Below are 14,218 nucleotides of genomic sequence, written 5' to 3'. Positions count from 1 at the left end.
TGGCTTTCAGTATTTCCACAATGTGAGCCCACTTCTGATTCAACATGGTAACCATTCATATTATATGGGGTAAAGATATCAAAAGAGAAGGGCTTAAACAGTTTTCTATCATTATCTTCACTCTTTGTCCTGGAAAAAGTTCATATAATTTTTAATCTCTGCAGGAGCTGAATTTTTTTTTCACAATTTTAATATTTTTTTAATATTTTTTTAATTTTTTTATTTTCCCAGACTCACTAAAAAGAGGAGAGAAAGAACCCAAATAACCAAAATTATAAATGAAAAAGGAGAAATCACAATGGATACTGCAGAAATACGAGAAACCATAAGAGAATACTATGAACAACTATACGGCAACAAGTTTGACAATCTGGAAGAAATGGACAATTTTCTAGAATCTTACAGCCTGCCAAAACTGAATCAAAAAGAAACAGACCAACTGAACAAACTGATCACGAGAAATGAAATTGAAGAGGTCATAAAATCACTCCCTACAAATAAAAGTCCAGGACCAGATGGCTTCACAGCTGAATTCTACCAAACATATAAAGAGGATCTGGTGCCCATCCTCCTTAAACTCTTTCAAAAGGTTGAAGAAGAAGGAATACTCCCAAAGACATTCTATGATGCCACCATCACCCTCATTCCAAAACCAGACAGAGATACCACCAAAAAAGAAAACTATCGCCCAATATCATTGATGAACATAGATGCAAAAATTCTCAACAAAATCTTAGCCAACCGAATCCAACAACATATCAAAAAAATTATACACCATGACCAGGTAGGGTTCATCCCAGGTTCACAAGGATGGTTCAACATACGCAAATCAGTCAGCATCATACACCACATTAACAAAAAAAAAAAAGTCAAAAATCATATGATCATCTCAATAGATGCAGAAAAAGCATTTGATAAAGTCCAACATCCATTCATGATCAAGACACTCACCAAAGTGGGGATAGAGGGAACATTCCTGAATATAATCAAAGCCATTTATGAGAAACCCACAGCAAATATAATACTCAATGGGGAAAAACTGAAAGCCTTCTCACTCCAATCTGGAACAAGACAGGGATGCCCACTCTCACCACTGCTCTTCAACATAGTTTTGGAAGTCCTAGCCACAGCAATTAGACAAACAAAAGAAATAAAAGGCATCCATATAGGAAGAGAAGAGATCAAACTGTCACTGTATGCAGACGACATGATACTATACATAGAAAACCCTAAGGACTCAACCCCAAAACTACTTGAACTGATTAATAAATTCAGCAAAGTAGCAGGATATAAGATTAACATTCAGAAGTCAGTTGCATTTCTGTATACCAGCAATGAAATATTAGAAAAGGAATACAAAAATACGATACCTTTTAAAATTGCACCTCACAAAATCAAATACCTTGGAATACACCTGACCAAGGAGGTAAAGGACCTATATGCCGAGAACTATAAAACTTTAATCAAAGAAATCAAAGAAAATGTAACGAAATGGAAAGCTATTCCATGTTCCTGGATTGGGAAAATCAATATTGTAAAAATGGCCATACTGCCCAAAGCAATCTACAGATTCAATGCAATCCCTATCAAATTACCCAGGACATTGTTCACAGAACTAGAACAAACAATCCAAACATTTATATGGAACCACAAAAGACCCAGAATCGCCAAAGCAACCCTGAGAAACAAAAACCAAGCAGGAGGCATAACTCTCCCAGACTTCAAGAAATACTACAAAGCCACAATCATCAAAACAGTGTGGTACTGGTATCAAAACAGGCAGACAGACCAATGGAACAGAATAGAGAATCCGGAAATAAACCCTGACACATATGGTCAATTAATCTTTGACAAGGGAGGCAAGAACATAAAATGGGAAAAAGAAAGTGTATTCAGCAAGCATTGCTGGGAAACCTGGACAGCTGCATGCAAAGCAATGAAACTAGAACACACCCTCAAACCATACACCAAAATATACTCAAAACGGCTGAAAGACTTAAATATACGACAGGACACCATCAAACTCCTAGAAGAAAACATAGGCAAAACATTCTCTGACATCAACATCATGAATATTTTCTCAGGTCAGTCTCCCAAAGCAGTAGAAATTAGAGCAAAAATAAACCCATGGGACCTAATCAAACTGAAAAGCTTTTGCACAGCAAAGGAAACCAAAAAGAAAACAAAAAGACAACTTACAGAATGGGAGAAAATAGTTTCAAATGATGCAATGGACAAGGGCTTAATCTCTAGAATATATAAACAACTTATACAACCCAACAGCAAAAAAGCCAATCAATCAATGGAAAAATTGGCAAAAGACCTGAATAGACATTTCTCCAAAGAAGATATACAGATGGCCAACAAACACATGAAAAAATGCTCAACATCGCTGATTATAAGAGAAATGCAAATCAAAACTACCATGAGATACCACCTCACACCAGTCAGAATGGCCATCATTAATAAATCCACAAATAAGTGCTGGAGGGGCTGTGGAGAAAGGGAACCCTCCTGCCACTGTTGGTGGGAATGTAAACTGGTACAGCCACTAAGGAGCTGAATGTTTTGATGGGTCCTGCTTATATGCTCAGATATAAACTATTATGAACTCCCCCTGGTATGAATTCTATGAACTATGAGAAGGATGGCTTTAAGCAGTTTCAAAAATAATGCTAGAGGCATCATTGATTGTTTCTACTTAATAGAAAATAAATTTTAGAAATTGAACTGAACATAATCAATCATGGAGAATCTAAGATGTTGGCTCTTCCCACTAAATCTCTGGAGTCTCCAAATATATGTCAGCATTTAGCATTCTCTGTCACTCTCTCTTTAAACCTATAGAAGGGCATTGTCTCAAATGACTTTATATTGAAATACTCCAGTGTGTGTGTGTGTGTGTGTGTGTGTGTGTGTGTGTGTGTGTGTGTGTGTGTGTGTGTTGGAGAGAATGTAGAAATTACAAGCTATAAGGTATTGTAAATTAAAGGAGGAATGATCATTTTAAGTTGGTTTTCCTCAGCAGTAGAGTATGAGATAAAGCTTTGAGTACAAGTGATAGTGATCCCAGGAAATACTGGTAAGGAGCAGAGAAATAACACTGAAAAGGGAAGACAGCTGTTATCCCAGGTCCTCTGAGAAGCAGACACTTCTGAGAAGACAGGATTAGACGCATAGTGATTTTATTGGGGGAGAACATTTGTATGAAAGAAAATGGGGAGGAACTAGGAAAAACTGGGCAAGTGGATTTCTGTGGAGATCTTATCCTCTCTGAAGGAGACAGAAGGAAGCTAGGAAAGTTGGTGGAAGATTCTTGGACTGATAAGGGAGTTTGGTAAGGTGTATAGAGAGTCCTTGAATCCTAGTAAACTATCTTGGGAATATTGCATCTGCTTTAGTATCCCTGTCTCTCAGTCATTGGCTGAGATAAGTCCATGGGAAGCATGGTCTTGGTGCAAATGTGGTGTTTGTTGGATTTAAGAACAAAGCAGCTGGGGCTCCCAGGCAATTTCTTCCTTTCAGTTAGAGATCTGGCAGGTGTATTCTCAAAGCCATCACAGAAGCCAACTCCAAGTGCATTAGGGCATGTGCTACTGACATGGGCACTGGAGTTCAATCTTGCTCAGGACTCCTGGGGACTGTGAAGGACAGACCTCAAAGTTCATCCTACCTGAGGGATATGGAAACTGAGATACTCATCCACTAGATGCCAAGAAGCATTACCTGAGGACTGTTCATGGGAGTATCAACCACCGGGCCCCTCTGGCATGCCCCTTGCTCAACCAGAGAAAGCCCCCTGGCAGAGAAGCACAGGTACTTGAGCAGAAGGCCACCGGCACACACAAAGAGCACACTGGCACACACCAAAGTACCAAGAGAATATAGGCAGAGCATCAACGGAATCTGCAAAAATGAGCCAAAGAAAAAGAGAAGCAAATCTCCTGGATGCTAATTATTTGTTCTTCAGTCTTGCTAGGTTTTTCAAGATTTGAGAACAGTCAAGTAGCATTTTCTTTCTGTTTGTGATTTCCCTCTGAGACTATCATTGCTTTAGGCAAATGTATTCATGTGAAGAATCATTTTTCTCCATGTCTGAGCCTGTAATAAATGTCAACCCTTTTTTGGCAACTGCAGGTAATACTGAAGACCTACCATTACTGAAATTGAAATTACATATGTTAGGACCCTGGATCAATTTATTTCAAAGGACATTCAAGATCACTCTGGACAGGCAGCGAAATTTCTTCACCTCTGTGGCTCTGAGCCTCTTTCTGGACAATGAAGATAGGCTTTTCCACTTGCTTTTCCTTTTCTGCTCAGTTTCTTCTCATCCTTGCATAACACAAATACATTGTCAGCTTTATTAATCCCACTTCAATCTGGCATCCTCTCTAACACGCTTAGTACAACTAGGTACTCAGGAAACAAAGTTTAAATTTTTAAAGACTATTTAGCAGAGCCTCTAAGATGTAGATAAATAGCTTTTAAAGTTCCCAAAGAATCATAAGTTGTTGGAGGAGAAAGTAAATTCAGACAATTTCACAGAAAGGGCTTTATTTGACAGACATGAAAAATGATTGCCAGAAAAGGAAGTGACTTGCCCAGAGCCATACATCTAGTTAGTGGCAGAGTTAAGACCAGAATTAAGTTTGCCTCACTTCCAGTCTAATAATTTTCCATAGAATTTAATAATTATAAATGTATTAATAATAAGATAATAAGAAATGATATGCATTGGAGTTCCCATCGTGGTGCAGGAAAATGAATCCAACTAGGAACCATGAGGTTGAGGGTTCAATCCCTGGCCTTGCTCAATGGGTTAAGTAACTGGTGTTACCATGAGCGGTGGTGTGGGTCACAGACATGGCTTGGATCCTGCGTTGCTGTGGCTGTGGCATAGGCTGGCAGCTGTAGTTCTGATTTGACCCCTGGCTGGGGAACCTCCACATGCCACTAGTGCAGCCCTAAAAAGCAAAAAACAACAAAAAAGAAATGGTATATATTATGCTCCAATTTCTGGTAAAAAGACTTTCGTACATTGTCTCAAAAAAGAAATCTTTAATAAGATAATGGGTCATTTAGGAGTCAGTGCACCAACCTGGTTAAATATAGGTGGCTTCTAGGATCAGAATGCTAAAATTCAAATTCTAGCTCCAACATATATGTCTGACCCTGCATGATCTCTCTGTGCCTTTTTTTTTTTTTCCTCCATGGAAAGTGCTAATACCTCTCTTAGTATTGTTAAAAGGGATTGTATGAGGTTATACAAGCAGCATCTCTAGGTGGATCTTGCCAAGTATTCAATAAATGTAAGCTATTACAGCCATATTCGCAATAGCTCTCTAGGGCAGCTTTTATCATCCTTACTGTACAGATGAGGAAACTGATGTTTACCAATTGGTCTTAGCAGCAGGTGGAAGAGCCACACCTCACACTCACAGTTCTCTGATCTAAAGTTTTAACAGATTGAGTTTTACCACCTTGCTTCTCTTTATAATGCTGACACTCATGCAATGATAATATATAAAGTGTGTTTGTTTCTTATCCCAATTGACAAATCACATCCCTCTTCTCAAATGCAGTCTCTCTCCCTGGGTCTTCTCACACTTCTTGAAGTGCCGTGTGCTGTTCAGCACATACGCCTCTTCACTGCGTAGCTCATGTCTCTAGATCAAAGCCAATGGTACTCATTTTCAGAGAAAAAAAAAATCTTTGGTTCCTCAAAATTAAACACAGATGAGAGTCCTTGTCAATAGTGTTTGAGGCAGTTTTTTTTTTTTTTTATATGTTTTGTGACATGGTTACCACGAGTTGTTCCTTTGCCTGTGCTTTATACAGTGTAGTTCACATCTCTGTAGGTCTCTTCTTGGCTCTGGGATGTGGCTTTGCTTTTATTATATTTTTTTTGAAATTAAAGTATAGATGATTTACAATGCTGTGCCAATTTCTGCTGTAAATCAAAGTGAACCAGTCATGTATATATATATATACACATACCCCCCTCTTTTTTTTAGGGCCGCAAGTGTAGCATATTGAAGTTCCCAGGCTAAGGGTCAAATTGGAGCTGCAACTGCTGGCCTGCAACACAGTCACAGCAAGGCAATTTCCAAGCCGCCTCTGTGACCTATACCACAACTCACAGCAACCCCAGATCCTTAACCCACTGAGCAAGGCCAGGGATCAAACCCACATCCTAATGGATACTAGTCAGGTTTGTTGAGACTGGGCCATGACAGGAACTCCTACATTCCCTTTTGATAGTTTCTTCCATCATGTTCTATCCCAAGAGACTGGACGCAGTTCCCTGTGCTCTACAGTAGGACCTCATTGCTTATCCATTCCAAATGTAATAGTTGGCATCTACCAACACCAAACTCCCCATTCATCCCACTCCCTCCCTCCCCCTTGGCAACCACAAGTCTTTTCTCTATGTTTGCGAATCCCTTTCTCTTTTGTAGATAGATTCATTTATGCTGTATTTTAGTTGCCACGGATAAGTGATACATGGTATTTGTCTTTCTCTTTCTGACTTACTTCTCTGAGTATAAGAATCTCTAGTTACATCCATGTTGCTACAAATGGTTTTATTTTGTTCTTTCTTTAATGGCTGAGTAGTAGTCCATTGCAGGCCTGTGTCATATCTTCTTCACCCATTCATCAGTTGATGGACATTTGGGTTGTTCCCATGTCTGCTATTGTGAATGGTGCTGCTATGAACATAGGGGTGCATATATTTTTTCAATGAAAGTTGTGTCTGGATATATATCCAGGAGTGGGATTGCTGGATAATATTGTATTTCTCTGTTTAGTTTTCTGAAGAACCGCCATACAGTTCTCCATAGTGGTTGTACCAATCTACATTCCCACCAAGAGTGCAGGAGGATTCTTTTCTCCACAGCCTCTCCAGCCTTTGTTATTTGTAGACTTATTAATGATGGCCATTCTGACTGGTGTGAGGTGGTACCTCACTGCAGTTTTGATTTGAATTTCTCTAATAATTGCCCTTACTTTTAAAGAGCTCATAATTAAGAAAATACTGGAAGCATAAATAAGAATTTATAATGAGGCAAATACCAGCTGAGTAGCAGAAGATAAAGACCATAAAATGAATCAAATAATGAAATGTAACTTGTAATATGAGTTTTAAAGATTAGAGCGAGCAGTTTTAAAGTATAAAGTGGTATACCTGAACCAGAGTACATAACTTCTCCTAGAACTTGGAACAGAGAGAAATTAAGCTGTGAGATAATATATAAAAGACAGAGTATAGACATGCAGAATTACCTGAAGAAGAACATGGCTCCTGGGATAACCAGACTCCAGAGCAATGTTTTTAAATACATGAATCTACTTATGAAACAATGTATCAAAAAGAATGGGGTTGGGTATAACTGGTAGTACAGAAAGAGAAGAATCAGAGGAGTTTATGTTAGCAGTGTTCTATCGATGAGTTGCCACTGGCAAGGACTACCATGAATATGTTAGCTCAATTGCCCTTGACCATGGGATTTCTTTTTTTTTCACAGTTCTTATTTACATTTTTACTCAAGGGCATTAAAGTGACACTTCACTGATGACAAAGACTTTGATTGTTTCCACTCTCTCTGACAATGATTTCTCAGGGTTATTGATAACAGTTTCTGATTGTGCTTTTGTGCCCATGTTCATTGGCTAAAGAGGAAGAAAAGACAAAACAAGAGATCTGAACATCTCTAGCTCACAAGATAATTATATTTATTACTCTGTCATGATAAAACAACACTCTGAGAACACAGTGGTTTTGTATTTGTTTACATAGTGAGTCATTCTCTCAGTGTCTTGTCATTACTGGGTGCTAGTAAAACTGTGTCTGGGTGCTCAGAGTAAAATGAGACCCAGCAAGGATCTCTATTAGAAGACGATTCACCATGACCAGATCCAAGGCAATCTTCTACTGATAACTGCACTTTTAAAGGCAAAATATTATTTTCCAAGTTTATTTGAGGGAAGCAACAGACCTTATTAGGTAAGTACCTTGATGGTCGCATTGGGGTTGATGTTGGAGGATTGAGAACATGGTGTGGAAGAGATAAATTCTGAATATAAAATGAACTGGGATTTAGAATTAAGTAAAGAGAGGCATGAGAAAATGGAGGGAGAGATGTCTGAATGTACTCATTAACATAGAAGAAAGCAGAATCCCTATTTAGCATAAACGGCCAATGCAATTTTTGCATTCCAGTGATACATTAGAAGTTTTGTCTGTCTTCTGTGCAAATAGAAGTTCATCTAGATGGATAGGTATGTTATTATTATTTTTGTTGCTGGACTCAAGAGAGGAGCGCTACTTGTCAGGTTTGTTTACACATGTGCCACAATACAGATACTGTCTACATGGTGATCCCCAAATTGAATTAATTCAGAAGAATCAGAAACTGCTAATCAGGGCTACCTGGACAAAATGTGAGTCATTCCTTCCTAGAATCCTCGGAATGCTTGAAAAGGGTGAATTCTCCATTGCTTTGAATCTCAAAGCCCAGGGTATGTCTGTTGACATTTTTGTTTCCTAGGGAAACAATTACTCTTTCTGTTATTATTACAGGAATTAATATAAAAGATGTAATTTTTTATATTGAGGCATGAGGCAACCATAAAACATTTTATAGATGATGCCGCAGCCAAATAGGACTTTGAAGCCTAAAGCTCTTTTCTGAAATGAACATAGATGTTATATAGGGGATGTTAAATATGTTTAGAAAAGGAATGTGGGGAGGTGAGCTCTGTACAAATAAGGCTCTGAGCATTTGTGAAGATAAAAGAGTTTTTGGTGGTCTCTGAGCAGAGCGTTTGGTTGGAGGACTTGGGGAAGAACACAATGCTTGTGTCCCTCTATTAACTGAAGGAGGGGCTGCTAATCATGGAACCATGTGGTGACTGCAGGTCCTGGGGCCATAGTATCTTGTAAGAAGTCACCCATAAAGCCACTCATAGAACCTAAGAACCACTGAGAAACCATAAGAGCAGAAGTCAAGATGTCCACCTGGAGTCAGGAACGAAGAGAAAGCAAGAATGAGTTCTTCCAGGACCCACTCTAAGGCCAATGGAAGACTATCTAATACTATGGGTGCCTTAAACCATGTCTCTCAGTCCACCTCTGATTTCAGCGACATTCTGGTGGGCAGTTTGAACTCTCTGACAGCATCCTACCCCAAACACACCTGGTGAGAATCTCTCTTTCTACTGCTGGATTTCTCTGAAGCCACCAAAGACTACTTAGCTCATGTACTTGGTGCAGCACAAAAGGATGCGTGAGTAAATGCCTCCAAATGAATTCCCTGCTATTGGAAAATGAAAGTTAGGTGGTAAACGTCCCTGACTCCAGCCTTCAGAAAGACGGTTACTGTTGTACAGCAAAGCGACCCAGTCACATATATGGGCATTCTTCCCCCCAGCCCCAGGAAGTTAAGGCTGAAGCTCATTCTAGCAAGTTTCATAGAAAGTCCCCAAGAACATTAAGCCCCTTAATCCAGGAGAATAACCTGCTTTATAATGCACTTTCCTCTCCTTGTTTCACTCTCCCCATGCCCTCCCAACTGTCCTCCAGGGCATCTACCAAATAAACCTACCTACTCCCAATTCCTTGTCTGAGGCTTTGTGGCATGAAATTTGTCAGTTCTGAAATAATTTGAAAGAACTCAGTGCCCCTGAGATGCAGCCAAGGAAACACTAGAAAATTCTGGGCTAGAAATTTTACTGGGCCATTTCGGTACTTTAGAAAATGGTTTGTTCTTTCAGAAATTGGGGGGAAGGGATGGGTCTGTAAGAATAAGTTGGAACCAGAAAGGCAAAGGATTTAGGTCTTTAAACTAAGAGGTTAGGCATTTAAACCATGGAGAAATACTAAACTTTGGTGGGGGGAGAGGTCTACATATAACAGGATAAAATGGAGTTTTTAGAGGAATGTCTTGAATTGATAGATGAATTTAGAAAGACTCAGGCTAGGAAGTTCCTGTCATGGCTCAGTGGTTAATAAATCCAACAAGAAACCATGGGGTTGCAAGTTCGATCCCTGGCCTTGCTCAGTGGGTTAAGGATCCGGTGTTGCCATGAGCTGTGGTGTAGGTCACAGACGTGGCTTGGATCCTGCATTGCTGTGGCTGTGGTGTAGGCCGGCAGCTTCAGCTCCAATTAGACCCCTAGCCTGGGAACCTCCCTATGCCGTGGGAGTGGCCCTAGAAAAGGCATAAAGACAAAAAGACAAGAAAAAAAAAAAAAAAGACAGACTCAGGCTAGAGACAGAATGACCTCCAACATGTTAATAAAAAATAAATAATGTTTTCCACTTTTTCTACTGCTTAAAATGTATGTATCCATTAGGTATCTTCATCTGGAGTCTTAGGTGAAAAGATCAGTTTTCCATCAATGAGAAGAAATCCCTTTCCCAGGTGGATATTATATGTGAGTATGCTTGTAATTTTCTTGCTGACACTGTAAATTCTCAATAAGTCTTTGACTTCTGGACTTCAAGTTCTAACTGTTGATTTGGGGAGAAGGCATTTGAAAACTGATTCTGATCTCCCAGCTCTGTAGAAATCAGTCTTACTAGTTATCTGATGAGAGGTGAAATCTAGCCTCTTCTTGGGAGGATTACCTCCACACGGTAAAACACATGAAAATGGGAAATGTTTTATTTTGGAATGGCTGAATGCAAGATCAATATTTATCATGGAAGTTGCTGACATTCCATTAAGAAAATTTCAACAGCAATTCGGAGAGATGCATTTGGTGGGTTTGTAAGGGAAATCGGCTTTCCATTGAATGCAGAAGGCAGTTTGTAATGAAATTCAAAATTGAGTGAAATTGGTCCAATCTAAAAACCCAGACAAGAAATTTAAGTCTTTTTAGAAGACCTCAGTCAAGTTTCAAATCTATAGGCACTGATTTATTATCTAAGGCATATAATGAAAACCAAATTTTCACTGGGCTCCAACGTGCTTGTGCCATTAAAATTTTTGAGCTTTAGCAGAACCTGCAAACAGAGACAAAGAAATATGTATAAAGGCAGGAATGAACATCACTAAAAATTAATTTGGAGAATTTTTAATGTCTTCCAATTTCCTTGGCCAGGCATTCAAAGCCCTAATCTTCCTATGTGCTATGTTCAGCACAAATTGATAACTTTGTGTTGCAGCATTTAAAATGGGAATTTCTTTTTCTGCTTTTGCTTTTCTCTGAGATTCTCAAAAGCCAAAAACAAAACTAAAACTAGTGGTGAGTTTTCACACACTCCCAAACTGGTTTCTAGTCCCATAGCCCTCAAGGGCTATCTTTGAGGGGCCAAGAGACAATATCTTCTTATGATGCTGAGTTAAGGTTTTTTTAATCCTTCCCCCATGGAGATGGTTAGAGTTATGCTTTCTGCTCACTACCAGTCAAATGAGCAGGAATTTAAGGTGACCTCTTGCAAAATTAAAACCTGGTGGTCACAGTTGCCTGATATGCATCCTTGAGAAGTTTGTAAGTAACAGGTAGTGACTGTGGTCCAAAGTGACTCAGCAGAAGATGAGAGTGGCCTGGTCTTACAAGAAGCCAACTATGCTTCCACTCAGGGTATAGGGAAAAGAAACACATTTCCCAAGAGGGTCACTAGGAGAGAAGGCAAGAAGCCACTCCTGCTTCTACTCTTGGGTTTTTGTCTCATGTATTCATCTTCTTGGGACCACTGCAACATATATAAGTCTTTGATTCAGTGTGGTGAAATATAGAAAGTGGATCTTATAACCATGGGTCCACACAAAGGCACCCTTGAGGTCTTGCCAAAAGGGAAAGCAAACCAATAACCGTACTCAGAATGCTTGAGTGTATTCATATGTCTATTCCTGTCAAAAAGAATTTCTGACACTTCTGAGATGGAAGAAATCTAGTGCGGTCAACTTGCTAACAAGTGTCCTTTCGCTCTTCTTAAGAGACGGGGCCATTTGGGGACAGAGAGTTGGGTTCTCTTGTTGACATGTTAGACTGTAACAGAGGCAATGGCTAGATGAATGTTGACTACTGGGCAGGGTGGGGGGCGGCTCATGATGTCCTTCATTTTTATCACTAGAGTCTGTGCACTTCTTCTAATCCTGCCAGAACTGGGTGACCGAGGATAGATGGTTGCTTACACCAACAGGCCAAGACATTTTTTTTTTCCTCCTTGATTGGTTAATGCCCCTTTCATGATAAATGCACCTGCACAGGAATTAACATAAAAAAGACCTTTCCACTTGGTGCCCTTCCCTGATCTCCTTGGCTAGCCACCTCCCCCTATCCAAGAACTCCTTGTGATCAATCTTCCAATTTTCCTCCTTCCACATTCCTTCCAGCCACCGAGGACATTTAACACCACCCAGAGCTGTGGAACATGAGCTATGTTAGGCCAGCTCTATAAGCTGAACTCAAGGAACTTCTGTGGTACCTAGCCTGGGGCACTCCCCAGATTTCTGCCCCTTGGCAGAAATTCCTCTGGCGATTATCCATTGAGACCATCCATGAGTGGGCTGTTGTTCAGGTGACATCCACTATATGCTTAGACTCAGGGACAGAGTCTTCAGACTTCTGAGCAGCCAGCTTTATACCTCACTTCGGGCAGTCGCAAGGAGGCAAGCTGCCTTGGGAAGCAAGTAGATGAGGCATTTGTCTATCACAGAGCCAGTCTTGGAAGGAAGTCCCACCAGGAGTCTCTTCTGACCACACTCTGCACAGCTGGATAAGAAATCCTTCCTGGAGGTGGATCTGGGGGATCTATCTCTACGTCTACCACTGTCTACCCTTGTGCACCTTAGATTCATTTATCCATGTTCATTAAGGGAACAGTTTCTGTAGGATTCTCATGGTATTCTCTTCCTGAGGGGAACTTATAAGATGAAAGCCAGAAAGATGAAATATACCCATCCAGTTACAGCCAGTCTCAGGGCCATCGATGATAGTTATTTCTTCTTTACTGTATTATACATTTCTGGATCCTTTTTCCCCCAGCTACTCTGCTACTGGTCTTTATGGCTTACAAGCCCAGACCTTCATCTTGGGAAACCTGACTCTGATTATTACGCCCTTCTTAGTCAGGTGTTATTCTGCTTGTCTTTTTAGCATCACAACTAGGGAAGGGAATAATAAGAGGCACTCAGGTGGGTTACCCAGATTCCATATAGAATCCTTTCTGTTTCTATGAGAACGGGGGCCAAACCTGAAGTCACATCCTGTGCCCAGTGGCTGGTACATACCCAGCAAATATCTGTGCAATGAGTAAAGATCTTCATGAATTATTAATACCAGGGCCTTTACCTCTAAATCATTCCCACACAGCACTTTCAATAATTGATCTCTATTTATTGCTTAAGGTACAGCTCAGGAGCGCTCTCACCATCGAGAGTCCAAGAGAAAGCACAGCACAAACTGTGACTTGATTGTTTCCCACTAGTTCCTGAAACCTCTGCTCTCCATTTCCTTTTAGTTCAGATCAATTTTTGCAAAAATGTTGCTTAATCAACTAGTTTTACTTACGTCCCATGGCTTATTAAAATGTAAACTTCTACCTATAAAACTACTCAATTCTGTTTCTTTGTAGGCTTTTAGAAAGGCTTGCATAAGTTACAATCCCATTCAATGAACTCCTTAAATAGCACATAGCTGGTCATTTATTATCTCATTGATTACATTTCAGGATTTAAAAAACAATAAATAAAATATAATCTCTCCTTTTTTTGAGGTGCAGCATCTGGAAGAGGATGCTATAGATGCTAGTACAGAGTATGAATAAGGTTTAGAGGGACTCCTAAGGGTCACATTACATATGGAATCAGAGGAAGATATGGAGCTTGCTCAGTGGTCAAGTAAGGAAGTATTCACAGAGTACAAGTGGCCTGATCTGGGGAAAGTAGACCAGTGTGAAAAGAAGATCTCAGGCAGAGTGAAAGCTCAGAGGCCTTAGAAGGAAGTAGCCCACAGCAGGGAACCCTTAATGGGTGTTTTGTGTGTATGAGAAAGCAATACAGACCACGAAGTGCATTCAGTGACATGCTGGAAAAAAAAATGGATTACAGTATAAGTGGTGATACTCTTTAAATATTTTAAGCAAAGATGTGATGTCATGCAGTTTGGGAAGTGGAAGAAGAATTGAAGTAGAAGATTCTGGAAATTAAGAGACTCTTAAGGGAAAAAAAACTGAGTAAAAAATTGAACATCTATTGTCGTTTTG

General features: G+C 39.8%; 1 long non-coding RNA gene across 6 annotated transcripts in view; it reads left to right on the top strand.

Moving 5' to 3' along the window:
• Window positions 1-7,691: 7,691 nt before the first annotated feature.
• LOC106507246 (uncharacterized) overlaps window positions 7,692-14,218 on the top strand; it is a 47,089-nt gene continuing 40,562 nt past the window's right edge. For all 6 annotated transcript variants that reach the window (XR_014813548.1, XR_014813549.1, XR_014813550.1 and 3 more), the window contains exons 1-2: window positions 7,692-8,008; window positions 10,360-10,440. This is a non-coding gene — a long non-coding RNA (uncharacterized LOC106507246). The remainder of the gene's footprint in view (window positions 8,009-10,359; window positions 10,441-14,218) is intronic.

Source organism: Sus scrofa, chromosome 8 (genome assembly GCF_054392235.1).
Source record: "Sus scrofa isolate SSC_HxYL_T2T_F1_AM1 chromosome 8, Sscrofa_HxYL_maternal_Yorkshire_Landrace_v2.0, whole genome shotgun sequence".
Classification (NCBI taxonomy): Eukaryota; Metazoa; Chordata; class Mammalia; order Artiodactyla; family Suidae; genus Sus; species Sus scrofa.
The sequence above is the reverse complement of the archived record's forward strand: the minus strand, read 5'-3'. Positions and strand labels throughout refer to the sequence as shown.